Source organism: Macaca mulatta, chromosome 18 (genome assembly GCF_049350105.2).
Source record: "Macaca mulatta isolate MMU2019108-1 chromosome 18, T2T-MMU8v2.0, whole genome shotgun sequence".
Lineage (NCBI taxonomy): Eukaryota > Metazoa > Chordata > Mammalia > Primates > Cercopithecidae > Macaca > Macaca mulatta.
Genome location: NC_133423.1, coordinates 74,241,776 through 74,261,026, shown reverse-complemented (window position 1 = coordinate 74,261,026; position 19,251 = coordinate 74,241,776). Strand labels below are relative to the sequence as shown.

General features: G+C 45.7%; 1 protein-coding gene and 1 non-coding gene across 9 annotated transcripts in view; one reads left to right on the top strand and one right to left on the bottom strand.

The window, feature by feature from the left end:
• Positions 1–2,660: 2,660 nt before the first annotated feature.
• The window catches only part of LPIN2 (lipin 2), a 105,782-nt gene continuing 89,191 nt past the window's right edge, over positions 2,661–19,251 (top strand). For 4 of the 8 annotated variants that reach the window (XM_028838052.2, XM_077974893.1, XM_077974907.1 and 1 more), the window contains exon 1: positions 15,671–15,915. The gene's annotated coding sequence lies outside the window, so the exon portion shown is untranslated. Of the gene's footprint in view, positions 3,072–15,670; positions 15,916–18,398; positions 18,513–19,251 lie in introns of those variants that run through there. The other 4 variants (XM_077974906.1, XM_077974899.1, XM_028838054.2 and 1 more) reach the window with 3 other exon arrangements.
• LOC114673889 (small nucleolar RNA SNORA70) lies at positions 4,907–5,036 on the bottom strand. The gene has a single exon (XR_003724741.2). It is a non-coding gene; the product is annotated as a small nucleolar RNA SNORA70 (small nucleolar RNA).

Below are 19,251 nucleotides of genomic sequence, written 5' to 3'. Positions count from 1 at the left end.
GAGTGCAGTGGTGCGATCTGAGCTCACTGCAAGCTCCGCCTCCCGGGTTCATGCCATTCTCCTGCCTCAGCCTCCGGAGTAGCTGGGACTACAGGCGCCCGCCACCGCGCCTGGCTAGTTTTTTTTATTTTTAGTAGAGACGGGGTTTCACCGGGTTAGCCAGGATGGTCTCAATCTCCTGACCTCATGATCTGCCTGCCTTGGCCTCCCAAAGTGCTGGGATTACAGGTGTGAGCCACCGCACCCGGCCTCTTTTTCATTTTTATTTCTTGCAGAGATGGGGGTCTCACTTTGTTGCCTAGGCTAGTCTTGAACTCCTGGCTTCAGGTGATCCTCCTGCTTCGGCCTCCCAAAGTGCTGGGATTACAGGCATGAGCCACCACGCCTCGCCCCTGAACCTACTTTCTAACAGTGATATGAAAGAAAGTTTTATTGGATATTATCAGGAGGTTTTTGACTGCAACTCAGAAATGAGTTGATAAGATTCTCTGACGCCGGGGGCTGGCTTTTCAGGAGCCTGCTATCTCCAAAACAATAATAAAAACAAAATAACATGTCCTCTAGGAGGCTAAAAAGGGAACAGGTAAAGAGATGTCAGCTCTGCAGGAAAAGCTTTCCAGGCCCGCGCATGCTCTTCTATATGGTGATCTAAATTTAGACTCCAGTCTGAAAGCTGGAGACAAGACTGTTTGTTTCCCTTGTAAATTCCACTTTCCTGGTTTGAATTTCCTTTAGAATCTTGTGGAGTCATTTCAAAAACTCCCATCCCAGGCTGCATCTGCTTCCAGACTGTAGACACACAGAGCGGTGTTTTCGGGCACAGGACCACAGGAAGATTCCAGAAAGCTCCTCAAAAGTTGAGGAGCCGTGCAACTTGGAAAGGAAGGTCATTATTTGATCGTGACAACATCAGCGATGAGGAAGATTTTCGTCACAGTGCCCTACCTTTGCCCCCACACTGCTCTTGTTTCTCGTCCACAGGGCAGTGGGTTACTGAAGTTGATGGCTGATTGCCGATTGCATGCAGAGGCCTGGGGTGCCTCCTTGTCAGCCTCCTCCTTGCCACTCCCCTGTTTGTGCCTTTCTTTTATCGCTTCCCTCCCGGGCTGACACAGAAAGTCTCAGTACTGTGTGTTTCGTGTTCTGAGGGGAGGTTGGAGCAGGAGTGGGATGTGTTATCTGAGGGTGAGGGAGGGTTGGGGACGGCAGATACTCCAACGAGGAAACATTGGAAAATCTGTCCTTTGTCTTTCTTCCTGTATTCTTTGAGACATGTGATGATGCTTTCTTGTCCTCCCAGAAGTTCGTAGTCACAAACTAGGCAATCCCTGAGTTCAAAAGTAGTCTCCTTATAAAAGTTTTTTTGTTTTGTTTTGAGGAAGGGTCTGTCACCCACACTAGAGTGCAGCCATCTTGGCTCACTGCAACCTCTGCCTCCCAGGCTCAAGCAATCCTCCCACCTCAGCCTCCTGAGTAGCTGGAACTACAGGCATGAGCCACCACACCTAGTTAATTTTTGTACTTTTGTAGAGACGAGGTCTCACCACCTTGCCCAGGTTGGTCTTAAATTCCTGGGCTAAAGCAATTGGCCCGCATTGGCCTCCCAGAGTGCTGGGATTACAGGTGTGAGCCACCATGCCTGGCTAGATTAGCTAATTTTAATAACTGCAATAGTGCTCTAAAATTACTGAGCATTTATTTAATCACTTCTGGGAATTTTTACTTAATGACAAAAGAATCTCCTAGTGAGAACACTGAAATTCTATTTCTACCAGAGTGGAAAATAATCTACAAAGTCATACATCTTCCCCTTAATTTTTCTAACATTGGAGAAAGTTTGTCTAACATTAATAAGCCATTTAGATAAATAAGGAGAAAGAAAACAAAAACTTTGTGCTGTCAACAAACATTTGTTGAATTAGAAGAACTTTCATGAAGGAGAAAGTTGGAAGAGGAAAAAGAAGAGTGAAGGGTGAGAGACAACCACTCTTTTTTGCTGAAATAGAGTCACTTCCCCAATAAGATTTCACTTTCGTGATGTTAAATAAAAATTATGTTCAGGTGTGGTGGTGCGCACCTATAATCTCAGCTACTAGGGAGGCTGAGGTGGGAGGATCACTTGAGTCCGGGAAGTGGAGGCTGCAGTAAGCCATGACTGTGCCACCGCACTCCAGCCTGGTTGACAGAGCAAGACCCTGTCTCAAAAAAAAAAAAAAAAGAAAAAAGAAAAAAATGAAAAAAAAAAAAATGGGAGGTCATTGTTTCAGACTAAGCTCCTGTGCTAGGCCCCAAAAGACCAGACTAAAAATTAAAATGGAGTCATCCACGCTACAGTTTCACATCACCAAACCCGGACTAAACTGTTATTTGAACTTCCAAGCAATCACGAGAGAGATAACGGCCAATTTCCCAAACAGGCCAGTGTAAATCTTCAGTCTGCAGGATAACGGAGTTCCCTCGGCTTTAAATCTTATGTAAAAAAGAAGCAGAGTGACCTAATATTAACTAATCATGATTTTTCTATTGTTCTGTCTCCCTGTCTCCCCTTACAAGAAAAATAGCCTCGAAACTAATGCTGCCTTTTTTCCTGGCTTCTGCCCTCTTCGACCCTTCCCTGTCTATAAAGACGACCCCTTCTGCTCAGCTCCGAACACTTCCTCTGTTTTATAGAATGAAGTGCTGCCCGATTCTCATCACAAGGGCAACTGAGATCTTTCAACTACATTTGTTGAAAATGTGTCTTTTGACACTAATGTTTAAGGAGCATCTCTTATCAGGGATCATTGTGCAGGGCCCACACCCAAAAACTGAGGAGAAAGAAAGGAGGGGTTTAAAAGTGTTTTTCTTTTGAAAGGCTTAAGGAGACCAGACGTACCCTGGGAACACTTTCTTAGGGACGGTTCGCAGTAGTTCCAACATTCCATTCAAATTTGTGGCTATTCTGAAAATAATTGAAGACAATGGCTGTTGAACCCAGCAACCTGGAAGCGCCAGGAAATTTTCCAGGCTGACCTCAGGATCCTCGCCGTACAGCAGCTTTCAGACACGCTGGTGAGCCGATTTCTTCCTCGGTGAGTGCCTTTTAAAATCTCTGCTCCCCTCTGTAGCTTCTGAAATGTTACTATCATTATTTGTTTAGTAGTAATGTAAAATATGGGATGATGAAGGCTTAGTGTTACAAAGGATCAAAGACATCTCCAAGCGCTAATAAATCACATCTTTCTTACACAGCATTTACAGAACACATTTTCTCTTTAACGGCCCAGTTTTAAACTATGGAAGGCAGTGTGTTCTCCAACAGGATCATGATTTTCAGAGTGAGTCTACAGGCAGGTCTCCTTAGATAGGTCTGTCTGCTGAGTGGAACAACAGCCCTGCCTAATCTCGAAATGAATTGTCCCTGACAAGAACTGCCCATGACCCAAGGGATTCAGACAGCACAAGATCCCAGAGGGGATTTCTGTGCAGCTGCGGTTCTCATACCTTGGCCTTGAAGATCCCTGGTTTTATGACCTGGCAGCACATGACCAGTGAAAACAGAAAGTCCATTCAGCAACTGGAAGAATCTTTGTACCCAGGACTAAGAATGAAAACCACCCAGTTCAAAGAAAGCAAACAGGCTGGGTGCGGTGGCTCACGCTTGTCATCACAACACTTTGGGAGGCGGGCGGATCACATGAGGCCAGGAGTGAGGCCAGCCTGACCAACGTGGCAAAGCCTTGTCTCTACTAAAGATACAACAATTAGCCAGGCCTGGTGGTGCATGTCTGTAATTCCAGCTACTCTGGATGCTGAGGCATGAGAATCACTTGAACCTGGGAGGTTGCAGTGAGCTGAGATCGTGCCATTGCCCCCCAGCCTGGGCGACAGAGGGAGACTGTCTCAAAAATAATAATAATAATAATAATAATATAATAATAATAAATAAATAAAATTTACAAAACCTAAATGGAGTGATCCGGGGCTATGTATATGTGAGTGACTTATTAGAAGAGTCTTCATGTTTCTGCTAGTTTTTTTTGCACTTCTGACCCATTTTGTGTAACTTATTCTTCCTCACCTTTTAGAAGGATTTATTACAAAACAAACTGCAGTGCCTTGTTGAAAAACCATTCCTTGCAGTGCTTTAGGAAAGTTCTAAGGAACACTGAGTTTGTCTTAGAAGTGTGAACGGAAATTTACAGAGCTTATAGGAGCACAATAACGTTTAAAAAATGCAGATGTATGTATTTATTAATTCATTCTCCCTTAGCCTTCATCTATTTTAGTTTATATTGTGAAATAACAGTACACACAGACAGCTATGTATCCATCACACAGGCCAAGAAACAGCACATTTCCCTGCTCTAGATTTCCACCCAATTCGGATTGCACTGTCTCTCTCTCTCCTGCAATTTCTGTCATTTCCTTATTTTTCTTTATGGCTGTTATCGCCTATTTTATCTTGAAACAGTGTATCATTTTTGGAATAGAAGAAGTAGAGTCATGCTTTAATCTTGTGATGTCTCTTTGCTTAAGATTTTATTTTTGAAATTCATCCACGTTGATGTAAATCAGTAGGATTTCATTATATGATTACACCACAATCTAAGTATCCATCTCACCCTTGGTGGACACTCTTCTTTGCAATTATGAGCAATGCTGCTCTATTTCTGTATGTGTCTTTCAGGGCACTTGGGCAAGAATTTCTAGAGGCATGTACCTAACATTGGAATTACTGGTCCCCGTGTGTGTTCATGTTCAACATTCTAGATGATATCAAACTGTTTTCTAAAGTTGTTATAGTTTGACTCTGGGTACCCGTAGTCCCAGCTACTTGGGAGGCGGAGGGAAGAGGATTGCTAGAGGCTAGGAGTTCAAGTCCTGTCCGGGCAACATAGGGAGTCAGAGACACGAACATCCATCTGAAAGACCTGGTTTCTTAGAGCAACCCATACAAGAAACAGGCTGCATACACTACCAAGGAAGCTGCTGTTTGCAGCCATTGCACATGTACAACTTCTTTAACATGGATGTTCATGTCTCTGACCTTGCACTACCCCAATGTAGGCTCCAAACAGGCATGCGAGGTGCCTTTGGAAAGAAAGCCCCAGGGCACTGTGGCCAGGGTTAACATTGGCCAAGTTATCATGTCCCTCTGCACCAAGCTGCAGAACAAGGAGCATGTCATTGAGGCCCTGTGCAGGGGCCTCATCTCATCTCATCTCATCTCATCTCATCTCATCTCATCTCATCTCATCTCATCATCTCAAAGAAGTGGGGCTTCACCAAGTTGAATGCTGACGAATTTGAAGACATGGTGGCTGAGAAGCGGCTCATCCCAGATGGCTGTGGGGCCAAATACATCCCCAGTCGTGGCCCTCTGGATAAGTGGCGGGCCCTGCACTCATGATGGCTTCCACTCTGCTGGCCCCTGTTAATACTCACCAATAAATTCTACTTTCTGTCCCCCAAAAAAGTGGTACAATTTGGATTTGAACCAGTGATGTGTCTGAATGCTGGTTGATCATTGGCATTAGTAACACCTCCAACACCTGGCATTCAACGACTTTAAAGATTTTAACCATTCTGGCCAGGCGTGATGGCTCACACCTGTAATCGCAGCACTTTGGGACGCCGAGGCGGGCGGATCACATGAGGTCAGGAGTTCCAGACCAACCTGGCCAACGTGGCAAAACCCAGTCTCTACTAAAAATACAAAAATTAGCTAGGCCTGTAATCCTAGCTTCTTGGGAGGTTGAGGCACGAGAATTGCTTGAAACCAGGAGGTGGAGATTGCAGTGAGTCAAGATCACGCCACGGCACTCCAGCCTGGGTAACAGAGCAAGACTGTCTGGAAAAAAAAAATTAATTAATTTTAAAAAATTCAATCATTCTGATGGGTGTGTGGTGGTATCTCACTGCAGTTTTAACTTACATTCTCCTGATTACTTGTCAGGCCTCGGAGCCCAAGCTAAGCCATCATATCCCCTGCGACCTGCGTATACATCCAGATGGCCTGAAGCCACTGAAGATCCACAAAGGACGTGAAAATAGCCTTACATAATGACATTCCACCATTTTGATTTGTTCCTGCCCCACCCTAACTGATATGATATATTCTCCCCCCGCCCTTAAGAAAGTACTTTGTAATATTCTCCCCTCGAGAGTGTACTTTGTACGCCTATCCCAAACCTATAAGAACTAATTATAATCCCACATTCCTTTGCTGACTCCTTTTTCGGACTCAGCCCGCCTGCACCCAGGTGAAATAAACAGCCACGTTGCTCACACAAAGCCTGTTTGGTGATCTCTTCACACGGACATGCGTGACATTACTAATGAAATTAAACATCTTTTCATAAGTTTACGGGCATTTGTGCTTATTTTTTGTGAAATTCATCTTCATTTCTTTTGCTAATCTTTCTATTGATTGCGAGATTTTTACTTACTGATTCATAGGAGTTCTTTATATATTCTGGATTCTAATCTTGGGTTGATTATATGTGTTGCAAATATATTCTCCTGGAATGGTGCTTATTTTTGTTTTGTTTTGTTTTACTCTTTTTACGGTCTCTTTTAAAGAAGTCCTAACTTTAACGTAGTTAAATGTATCAATCTTTTCCTTTATAGTTAGTGCTTTTTGTGTCTTGTTTAATAAATCCTCCTATATTGTCTCCTAAAAATTTTGTATCCCAAATCGCGGAGTCTAAGTTGACATTTATTATAAAAAATCAATCACAATTTCAGAAATGGTAAAATGCGGAAAAGAAAGTATATCCTTGAAATGATGACAGGAGCACAATTTTGATTTGTCATTTAGGTCTTTAATCCAACTAAAGCTGATTTTGGGATATGATGCTGAGTTGAGTCTAAATTTAATTTTCCCATATAGGTAATCGCTATGGTTTGAACATATTCCCCAAACTTCAAGTGTCGGAAATGTAATCCCCAGATTCATATGTTGATAGTGTCTGGAGGTGGCACCTTTGGGAGGTAATTGGGATTGGATAAGGTCATCAGGGTGGAGCCCCCATGCTGGGACTGGCGGCTTTATAAGAAGAGGAAGAGGGACCTGAATTAGCATCCCTTGCCCTCTTGCCACCAGAAGCCCTCTGCTAGGTTACAGCACGAAGGACTTCACCAGATGCGGCCCATCCACCTTGGACGTCCAGCCTGCAGAATTGTGAGCCAGAGAAACTTCATTTCTTTATAAATTACCCAGTGTGTGGTATTTTGTTATAGCAATGAAAATGAATACAATAGTCAACCGCCTCCTAATCATTTATTGAAAAATCCATCTTTTCTGCAATATTCTGAATTGCCCCCTCTGCCATACATCAAGTGTCTGTGTATGTTGAACCTATTTCTGAGCTTTCTATTGCAGTTTTAAAAAATGGCTAGGTGTGGCGGCTCACACCTGTAATCCCAGCACTTTGGGAGGTCGAGGGAGGAAGATCACTTGAGTTCAGAAGTTCGAGACCAGCCTGGGCAACATAGTGATACCCTGTCTTTTTTTTTTTAATCACTTTATTAAAAAATAAAATAAAATTAATTTACTTTTTATATTTTCTTGTTTATTTTTATTTTTTAAAATAGAGATGGGTTCTTCCCACATTGTCCAGGCTGGCCTTGAACTCCTGGCCTCAAGCAATCCTCCCACCTTGGCCTCCCAAAGTGCTGGGATTACAGGTGCAAGCCACTGTGCCTGGCCTAATTATTAAGCTGACAAAAGTTACATATATTTATGGTGTACAACATGATGTGTTGATACATGCATACATTGTGGAATGGCTAAATCCAGTGGATTAACATATTCATTACCTCACATACTTTTCTGTGTGTGTGGGGTGAGAATTTCTATTGCATTTGATCGACTATTTGTCTGCCCCTGTACTAATATCACCCTGCCTTCATCCTATAGTTTTAATATATAGAAAGTAATTCCTCCCTCTCTATTTTTCTTCGAGTCTTTTAAAGAAGTAACCTCTATTTGGAATAAAATTGCATTGAATTCATAGATCAATTTATTAAGAACTAATATTTTTATGAGATTGGGTCTTTCTATCTCCAAATATGGTATTTCATTTCTCTAACTAGGTCTTCTCCATAGTTTTTCATTGAAGTTTTTTTTTAAAGCTATGATTACTTATGATACTCGCTACATACGCTTTTATAAATTCCCCCTTTTTTTCAAGGAAAATATTCCTAGTTTCCTTTGAGTTTTATCTGGTTGGATATTCAATTTGATCAAAGGCTTTTTCTGAACCTGCTGAAATTATCATAGGATTTTTTTTTCCTTTAGTCTTTTAATGTGGTGAATTACATTAATTGATTTTCTCATTTTAAACTAACCTTGCATTCTTGGATAAGCCAGTTTGGTTATAATGTATTACCTTGCTGTATTCATATTGTTGAAATTCAATTCAGGACTTTTGTGTCTATATTTAAGAGTGTTTTGGCCTGAGATTTTTGTTTCTGACACTCTCCTGATCAGATTTTGATACAAGGCAATGCCAGCTTCATAAAGCGAGTTGAGGGATAATCTCCTTTTCCATACCTTAGAGTGTGAGATTGGAATTACTTATTACTGGAATGTTTGGTAGAAGTCACTGGCAAACTGTTTTAGCTGGATTTTTCTTTGCAGAAAATATTTAACAACAGATTCAAGTTCTTGGACAATTAGGAGTTTCAGTTTTATTAATTTACGTTTCTTGGAACTTCACAAAGTTCTTTTACCTTTGTAAGTTCTACATCATGTGTGATTATAGCTTTCTCTTTATGCTTCACATTGTGTGTTGTGCCTTCTCTTTTATCCCTGATCATTTTTCACCAGAAGTTTGTAATATTTGTCTTTCACAAATGCAGTGTTTGGCTTAGTTGGTTCTTTCTATCGCACGTTTGCTTTCGATTTTACTATTTTTAAAATTTTATCTTTATTATTTCTTTTCTTCCATATGACTTTAATTTCCTGTTCTTTTTCTAACTTTTTAGCTCTTTACATTTCAAACAATTTTCTCTTGTAATACAAACTTTTAGGTCTATAAGTTTCCCCTTAACAACTTGTTCAGTTTTATCCCTCATATTTTCATATATAGTATCAAATATTTGATATATAGCATTTAAATGTTGTCACATTTCCATAGTGCTGTTCATTGGCCCATGGATTTCCAAATAGGTTTTTCTAGTTACTTCTTAAAAAAATTGATTGTTGGCCGGGTGCGGTGGCTCAAGCCTGTAATCCCAGCACTTTGGGAGGTCGAGACGGGCAGATCACGAGGTCAGGAGATCGAGACCATCCTGGCTAACACGGTGAAACCCCGTCTCTACTAAAAGATACAAAAAAACTAGCCGGGCGCGGTGGCCGGCGCCTGTAGTCCCAGCTACTCGGGAGGCTGAGGCAGGAGAATGGCGTAAACCTGGGAGGCGGAGCTTGCAGTGAGCTGAGATCTGGCCACTGCACTCCAGCCTGGAGACTCCGTCTCAAAAAAAAAAAAAAAAAAGGCCGGGCGCGGTGGCTCAAGCCTGTAATCCCAGCACTTTGGGAGGCCGAGACGGGCGGATCACGAGGTCAGGAGATCTAGACCATCCTGGCTAACACGGTGAAACCCTGTCTCTACTAAAAAATACAAAAAACTAGCCGGGCGAGGTGGCGGGCGCCTGTAGTCCCAGCTACTCGAGAGGCTGAGGCAGGAGAATGGCGTAAACCCGGGAGGCGGAGCTTGCAGTGAGCTGAGATCCGGCCACGGCACTCCAGCCTGGGCGACAGAGCGAGACTCCGTCTCAAAAAAAAAAAAAAAAAAAGAGTTTATTCTTGTCTTAATTGCATTGTGATCAGAGGACACAGTCTGTATGATAAACATTTTCCTTTCTTTCTTTTCTCTCTCTCTTTCATTCTTCTTGAGACAGGGTTGTACTCTATTGCCCAGGCTGGAGTGCAGTGGTACAATCTGGGCTCACTGCAACCTTAACCTCTAAGGCTCGATCAATCCTCCCACCTCAGCTTCCCGAGTAGCTGGGACTACAGGCACACGCTACCACAGCCAGCTAATTTCTTACATTTTTAGTAGAGATGAGGTGTCTCTGTGCTGCCCAGGCTGGTCTCAAACTCCTGAGCTCAAGCGATCCTCCCCAGCTCAAGCTATCTTCCCGACTTGGTTTCCTGAAGTGCTGGGATTACAGTTGTGAGCCAATGTGCCCAGCCAATGCATTCAAAATTTTCAGATTTGTTGAGACTTGCTTATATATTTTATTTTATTTTTATTTATTTATTTATTTTATTTTTTGAGATGGAGTCTACCTCTGTTGCACAGGCTGGAGTGCAGGTGGCCCGATCTTGGCTCACTGCCTCTGCATCCTGGGTTCAAGTGATTCTCCTGCCTCAGCCTCCTGAGTAGCTGGGACTACAGGTGTGCACCACCACACCTGGCTAATTTTTGTATTTTTAGTAGAGATGGGTTTCACCACGTTGGCCAGGCTAGCCTCGAACTCCTGACCTCAAGTGATCTGCCTGTCTTGGCCTCCCAAAGTGCTGGGATGACAGGTGTGAGCCACTGCGCCTGGCCTGTATGTGTTTTATATGTTCATATGTGACCAGCTTTAGTGAGGTTTCTCAGTTGTCTTGAGAAGTAATTTTTTTTTTATTCTACTACTTTGCTTTTGCAATTCTACCTTTATTGGGTCTTCTATTAATCTCCCCACTTCAAGTACATACTAACCTTTACTTCTGCTGTACAAAACTCCCAAGGCTTCAAAAATCAGCATTCAAACTCACTAGATCCAGCAAAAACTCTCCAGGCATATGCCGGCTTTGGGCTCGGCTTACCTCTCTGGGTTCTGACCTTCACCCTGTCCTGGGGCAATTTCTTAATTTCTTGCCAGTTTATAGATACCTTCCAGAATATATTTTTATTATTTTGCCCAGTATTTGTGTTTTTGTTTTCAGCGTGGGAAGGTTGGTATAGATACCCAGCTGAGCATATTAGATGAAATAGAAATCTTCACTTATTTTTTCATCACATATTTATTGAGCACCTACTATGTGTATAATAAGTACTATAACTGTGATCTGTACAAGGTGGACTGAGACACAAGAAAAAATACATTGACTGGGGTAGGGCAGTAGGGCAATTGAGGGAAGGTAGTGGGAGGTAAAAATACAGGTTTGTGTTGGGCTGGGTGGCTCACGCCTGTAATCCCAGCACGTTGGGAGGCAAAGGTGGGCAGATCATTTGAGGTCAGGAGTTCAAGATCAGCCTGACCAACATGACAAAACCCCATCTCTACTAAAAATAAATTACAAAAAAATAGTTTTGGTTCATTCATTTGATGGCTAAATAATAACTTTTTTAGAAAGAGAATAAAAAAATAGAGGTTTAGGAGTCAAGGAGGGCTGGAGGCAAATTCTAGCATCCCTGCTGATAAGCTGTGAGATCTGAGGCAAGTCACTCAACATCTCAGTGCTGCAGTTCCTTCATCTATAAACTGGTGTTAACGATAGAAGTTGAATTACTAGAAGAGCTGGGCACACAGGGATGGTACAGAAACTGCTGGCTATTCTCTGTCCTCACAGAGAAAGGTTTGCAGAAGCTGGGAACAAAAAAGCTATTTTTCTAAGGCTGAATGACCTCCCCTGAGAGCTGCCGGACAGGAGGGCATAGGACCACCTCCTTCCAACTCCAGGCTTGATTCTTACTCTAGAGAAAATCCCTCTCTGCTTTCCAGATTCCCTCAAAGATATGCTTTCTCCGTGGCCCTCTCCCCCTTGACTTAGATAGGTTCCTCACTGAGCACAGAGTTTTGGAAATAAAAGACAGGAAGGAAATGTCTTGCAGACAACTTCTGCTTTCCACTCTGCCAACAACCTCCTGAGACAAGCAGAATGCCTGGGTGCATTCTTATAAGGAGAAGAAGAAAGAGAGAACCCTAAGGAAAAACACAGAAGTTAATATATGAAAAATTATTCTTCCCAGCTACCGTGGCTCAAGCCTGTAATTCCAGTACTTTGGGTGGCTAAGGTGGGAGGCTTCATTGAGCCTAGGAGTTTGAGGTTGCAGTGAACCGTCATCACACCACTGCACTCTGGCCTGAACAACAGAGTGAGTGAGACCCTGTCTCCAAAAAAAAAAAAAAAAATCCTGTTGCAAAAGGGATGATGGAATGGCTGAAGCATACAGACTAGAAGGTGCAGGAGAGAAAATCAGACAGAAAAGGAGCACGCTGGATGCCATGCTAGGGAACTTGGCTGGTTTAGTCAAGACAATGGGTTGCCAACCACCTGTGCCATGGCCAGGTCTGCAATTCAGAGTAGAGGATGCTTGGAATTGGGCAGGACAAGAGGGCAGGGAGACCAGTTGGCATATTCCTACAATGGACCACAAGAGAGATGGCGAGGGCCTAATCACAAGCAGGGGTGAGTGGTGCGGCGGAGGAGAGCCCTCAAAGCGGCCAATACAGTAGCTCTGCAGAGAGCTAGAGTAGGAGTGACACGAACTCCCTCAGGAAGAGTAGGAATCATGAGGAGGAATCATGAGGAGGAATGATGGAGGCAGCATGGGGGTAGAGGGAAATGAGACTCCCCTCTAGGTTTCTGGCAGGGATGACTAAACAGATGACAGTGCCATCAGCCAGGATAGGAGATTCAGGAGGAGCAGGTTTGAAGCAGCACAAATAATGGGTTTGAATCTGACATCACTGGACCTTGCTGGTTGAGGCGTTGAAAGCCACTGAGCACAGGCATGTAGAATTCAGAGGAGTTCCCACTGATGAGGGGAGGAGAGAGTTTCAAGAAGGAAATAATATCAAGAGCATCTCGCCCTGCAGAGATCATGAGGCATGGGACATGAAAGGGGTCTGTTGTATTCAGCAACCAGAAGGTCATCGGTGACTTTAGCTTGAGCAGTTTCAAGGTTAGAGGAGGAGCAAGCCTGTGAAGACGGGAGAAAACCTGAAACTCTTTCAGGTAGCTTGGGTGGAAAGAGAAGCTGTGTGGTAAGTCAATAGCCTGAGGGGGAACCGAGGGGCCACGAAAGCTACTTTTTCAAGCGCAGGAATGAAGCCAGAGTTGAGGAAGAGGGGACGATTAGTGGAGTGAGGCTCCTCACGTTGGAGCTGGAAGGCGGTGGGTCAGAGGCCAGTGGAAGGAAGCCCTTTCTTCCTCTGACACTCCCGTGGAGTAGGTGGCCCTGGGGTGGCCCCTCCAGATCTCCTAGCCCAGGAGGTGCAGGGATTCATCATGCAACAAACACTTAATGAGTCACCGCTTTGCTTAAGTGGTGTTGTAAGCTAGTAGACATGGGGAAAATGAGGAAAATACTAGCAACTTGAACCACTCGTTTTGAGTGGGGTCTCAAACGCAAGGTTGTTTGGAGGAAGGGAGGGGAGCTCTAGGGCTTCCTGAATGATGAAAGGAAGGAAGGGAGCTTGGCAGAATATTTCCCTCCCAAGGCAGAGATAGAGAAAATAGCCTGAGAGAAACAGGAAAAGTCTAAGTGGGAAAAATGGAAGAAAGGAAAGAAAAGAAACACTAACAGCCTGTTCCACGTTGCAGACACTAAAGTAGGCACTTTATAAGTTATCACGGGGAATCCACAAAACAATTCTGTAAGAAAGACACTACTATCTTTATTTTATTGACGTAGAAACTGAGGATTAAATTCTCTCTCTAGCTTTAATTTTTCTTCTCCATATTTATAAAATCCATTGAATATGGAGGGGGATATTTTAGTCCTCTTAAATTTTTATTTTACTTGTGAAGCCAAGTGAGAAGCAGTGAAATGAAGAAAATTCCTAGTAGGCGTGTGCCACTGCAACTACCTATGTTTCTGTAGGGCCTTGATTACAGATGGGGCAAAACTTGATTGAGTTTCAGAGAAAAGCAGAAGGAACTTAAGTGAGGAAGTGGTCGCCTGCTCCCTGGATCCAAGCACCGCCCAGCTACACTAGGCACTACTGGGAAGAAACTGGACTGCAGCCCTGTCCTTCACGCAACAGCTTTGTGTATGCAAATGCCTATTTCAGTACCCTCAGAACTATATCAATGATCACACACAAGATGCACCTCATAAATTAACTGGCATTTATATAGAAATAACATAGGCTTCTGTTCATTACTTTCAATCATAGAATAATAATAGAATAGGCTGCAAATTAAAAACCAGTGTGCACCAATAGTATACAACATCAGCAATCTAGTTTGTTTGTTTGTTTGTTTGGTTGGTTTTTTGAGACAGAGTTTCGCTCCCAGGCTGGAGGGAAGTGGCGTCTGGGCTCACTACAACCTCTGCCCGCCGGGTTCAAGTGATTCTACAGCCTCCGCCTCCCACGTAGCTGGGATTACAGGCGTGCCAACAGGCCCGGCAAATTTTTGTATCTTTAGTGGCGGCGGGGTTTTGCCATGTTGGCCAGGCTGGTCTCCAACTCCTGACCTCAGGCGATCGACCCGCCTCAGCCTCCCAAAATGCTGGGATTACTGGCGTGAGCCACTGCGCCCGGCCGCATTTCTTTTCTTTTCTTTTTGAGATGGAGTCTCTCTGTCGCCAGGCTGGAGTGCAATGGCGCAATCTCGGCTCACTGCAACCTCCGCCTCCCCGGTTCAACTGATTCTCCTGCCTCAGCCTCCTGAGAAGCTGGGATTACAGGCACGCGCCACCACGCCCGGCTGGTTTTTTGTATTTTAGTAGAAACGGGGTTTCTTTTTTTTTTTTTTTTTTTTTTTGAGACGGAGTCTCGCTGTGTCGCCCAGGCTGGAGTGCAGTGGCGCGATCTCGGCTCACTGCAAGCTCCGCCTCCCGGGTTCACGCCATTCTCCTGCCTCAGCCTCCGAGTAGCTGGGACTACAGGCGCCCGCCACCACGCCCAGCTAGTTTTTTGCATTTTTAGTAGAGACGGGGTTTCACCGTGTTAGCCAGGATGGTCTCGATCTCCTGACCTCGTGATCCACCCGCCTTGGCCTCCCAAAGTGCTGGGATTACAGGCTTGAGCCACCGCGCCCGGCAGAAACGGAGTTTCTCCATTTTGGCCAGGCTGGTCTCGAACTCCTGACCCCAAGTGATCCGCCCACTTCGGCCTTCCAAAGTGCTAGGATTACAGACGTGAGTCACCCATTTCTTAAAAAGTATATTTTAATGCTGGGGACGCTGGCTCATGCCTGTAATTCCAGTACTTTGGGAGGCCGAGGTGGGAGGATGCTTGAGCCCAGGAGTTGGAGACCAGCCGGGGTAACACACCGAGACCCTGCCTCGATAAAAAGAATAAACAAAAAGCAACAAAAGAACCCTGACATATTTAAAAATATCAGTTGTGTAATAGGATTTTTTTTTTTTTTTTTTTTGGTGGGGATGTAAGTAAGCAAAGGAGATGTGCTACTACTAGTGATCAAAAGGGGATTATAAAACATTCATTCCCTAGACTTTCTTTGCACTTTGATATTCCTTTTTGGCAATTGGGCTCTCAGTCCCACGTGACCCGCCGCAGGGTTGCCTTGGGGACCGGAAAAACTTTTTTTTTTTTTTAAAGTAACGCTCCTGTCGCCCGAGGCAGTAGAAAATCGAGGCCCCGCCCTCACTCGGCTAGAGGCCCAGGCCCGCAGCCCCGGGACTGGGAGCGGTGAGAAGCCGCACGCCTGCCGCTGGCCTGCTGGGGCGCGGCGCGCGGCCGGGAGCGCGCGTCACGTGGCTGGGGCGGGGCCTGCGCGCTGCCCGCCCGCCCGCTGCCGGCTCGGCCGCCGCAGCCGCCGCGTCCCATTCATGAGGGCCGCCCGACTCAGCTGCGGCCCAGGCGGCTTCCGAGACCGCGGCGGCTGCTGGCGCCCAGACCCTGCGCGCGCCCCCGGCCGACCCCGCCCCCTCGGCTTCCCTCCCCGGCGGGTCCTAGCCGTCGCAGTCCAGCCGCCGCCTCCCCTGAGCCGCCCGCGGGCCGGGAGCGGAGCCGCCGCAGGTAAATGGGCGCGGGCCGGGTTCCTCACCGGCGTCCCTCCGGGGCTGGCGGCGAGTGTCTGCGCCTGGGGGCCTCCCCTCGGCGCGGACCCGGGGCTGTCCTGCGGAGGCCGGGACCCTCCGGGGGGGCGCGGGCCCGGGGCTGTCCTGCTGGAGGCCGGGACCCTCCGGGGCGACGCGGGCTGAGACGTCCCCTCCTCGCGCCCCAGTCCCTGCTTTCCGGTCCCCGCGCCCCAGTCCCCGCCTCGCCGCGACCGCGCCACGTAGACGCGGCCCCCGCCGCCGCCGCAGGACCGACCCGCCGGGTGCGTGGGGAGCCGGGGGCGGCGGGGCATCAGTGGTGGCTGCTGAGGACTCTGACCCCGCGCAGCTCCCCCGCCGCCCTGGGGATGGTTACCCGAGACCACCCCGGCCCCCGGGTTTGGGGCGCGGAGGGGAGTGCGGAAGGCGCGCGGGAGGCCGCGTCTCTATCCCGCCCCCGGCCCTGGGGGAGGGGGCGCCGGGCACGTGATCCGCGGCGAGGCAGGGGCAGCGGAGTTGCTGGTATTTCTTCCCCCCCCGCGCTTTGCCCCGCACCTCCGCCTTCAGGCCGTGTGGACCGGGTTCAAATGTGGTTGGTTTTCTCAGAGCCCCCAGCCCCCGGTGCAGATCTTAATTTGTAAGGAACATGTTCAGATACAGTTTGTACTGAGAGCCTCTCTGTCAACTTCTAACGCCAGCGGATCACCATTTTTTCCACTCGCCTGAATATTTTAAGACTTTTCATTGAAAATTCAAGATGACATTTTTTAGGCATAATTATGCAAACCAGTACCAGAAAGATCACCCTTTCTTTCAGAAAGGTACTGGAACTCTGAATACTTGGAAATACTTTGAAGGACTACCTAGCAAATGGCCAAACTAATTTTTAATGCACATTTGGGGCTTATCCACTTTTTTTAATTGGAAAGGAGGCTCTAGACTTGGTGTCAAGGTAGGCCCTGTTGAAGTTCTTTGCCCAGTAGTGATGCTGGGTGTTACTGTTTATTAAAACTTGGACTGGCTAGAATATAATGTTTTGACCATACAAAGTCGGTTTTGAAATACATTTTGAAATATTTACGAATTATTTAGTGGCCCATACTGGTTTATGTTTTAACGGTCTGGTGTTGATCGTTCTCAGTGGCTTAAGATTGAGACGAAGTGTGGCAGGTGATGCTGAAGCGGGGGAGAAGCGGCAGAGCCGGCCGCACAGTGCAGGGGACGGAGACAGGTGCTGGGCTGGTCCTCCTGCAGCATCCTCAGTTGTTGGAGGGCAGTCATCCTCAGGCCATACCCAGCCAGAGGAGAAAAACAACAGTGTGAAGTCGCATGTGAAAGCCGTCCAACGTCGGCTCTTCCCTCCAATTATAATTGTAGTTGATTGTGGTATGTCAGACTGAAGCATCTCTTTTATTTCGAGACAGAGTCTTGCTCTGTCGCCCAGGCTGGAGAGTAGTTACGCGATCTCCTATCACTGCAATCTTTGCCTCCTCTGTTCAAGCGATTCTTGTGCCTCAGCCTCCCGAGTAGCTGGGATTACAGGCATGAGCCACCACACCCAGCAAATTTTTGTATGCTAGTCTGGAACTGCCGACCTCGGTGATCCACCCCTCTCGGCCTCCCAAAGTGCTGGGATTACAGGCCTGAGCAACCGCCCTGGCCAGACTGAAGTACCTCCATGCCCAGCTTTTGATAGAGGTAGCCATAGAATGTTAGAAATGAAACGACAGGTTCTGTTTTAACGTTTGATGGCACAGTTGAGAGTCAATAGGGACGCATTATGCTTAAGAGAAGCTGGAAATGAAGTGTTTGAAAACCCTTGAACACTACAGTAAAGCACTGTTAAGAAGCAAATAATAGAGTCAGCTGGGGCTTTGTCTCCTTTATTGCTAGGAGAATGTAGCAATAGAGGTTCTCATCGCCCTGTATTTAGTACTTTTGATTTTAAGGACTGGACCCAGAGTTCCTGAAAGCCAGAATCCATAGCTGCTCAGTAAGTTCCAAGCACATAGCCGGCTTTGGGATGCGATTCGGTCGAGGCCTGTTGAATGAAAGTAGAGGCAGCAGGCAGCTCGTCCTTACCAGTGACCTGGAAGCCGGTGGCACTTTCTGAGTGAGCTCACTTACCTTCCCTGAATGGTGAGGCATGGATGAATGTTCCTGGTGGTGCCACGTGTTAGAGGTGGTAAAAGGTCAAATGTTTACTTTATTAATATTACATTATGACTTGGTTCTCTGTGTCAACAGCTATTTTTCTGTGCTTTGGGTACATATTTCCTAATATGTATCAGCACAGTAACGCTTAGCTGGAGACTTTGTCTTGTTGATAGATTGGTGGTAAGAGGTAGATTTGGTTATCTCCTGTAGGTGCTTAGCAATTTAAATCAGGAGGTTTTTCTTTAAGCCTGATTTTAAGTCTTTCCGTCTTTAATTTAAATCCATTTCTTTTTACTCTGACCCCAGTGACTGTCATTGAGTGTGTATTTGCCCGACTTGCCGTGCCAGATTGGTAGGCAGTGGTTTGGAATCTTCATTTTGAAATCCTGTTTCTCTCTCTCGAATACCCTTCACTGCTTGGTAAGTTTTTATACTTCTGAATGAGACCCAGAGTCTTGTGACCTACCATTTGCCTCCTTCATGATGAAACAGCTCACAAGTTGGTAGACAGAGCCTCCAGTTGGCAGAATCCTATATAGAATGCGTCTTTAAAACTTGAAGAGTGTGAAGGTATTTATTATAGCCTGGAGAAGTAAGTTTTATGGCTATATCTTGGTAATAAGACATTGGAATAACTTGGCTTTAGTGGCTTTGATAATTAAGTGATTTTTGGAATCCACCTCCCCTGCTGCTGGCTTGAGTCTTCATTTTAGTAACACACTATTACTAACACTAAACATTTATTACACGTGTGTTTCAAGACAAGCGTGAGTGAGTTGCTCACCCTGGGGTCCAAATGAAGCAGAGTCAGTGGCAACCCATGTGTAGTGGGGAGATGGCCAGAATCCTGCCGGGGCCACTCCGTGGGCTGCGTTGCTCTTGATTTTCAGCAGGAAAGTGGTGGAAGCTGGGTTTGGGCATCTGGCACTGCTCAACTTCTCAGTCAGAAAGGAAGGAGAAGAAAAAAAATCTATTAGGAGGTACACTGTGTTTTAATACAAGATAAAACTCTTAATGTCACTTTCAGGATTAAAATGATGATAAAGTAAACATTTTTACTAATTTGATTCACTGACTGCAATTCAGTCTTTTTCTGCTAAAGCCTTTGAATGCTGTATTTCGGTGATCAGGTTTGTCAGTTTATGTTGTTAAAATTGTT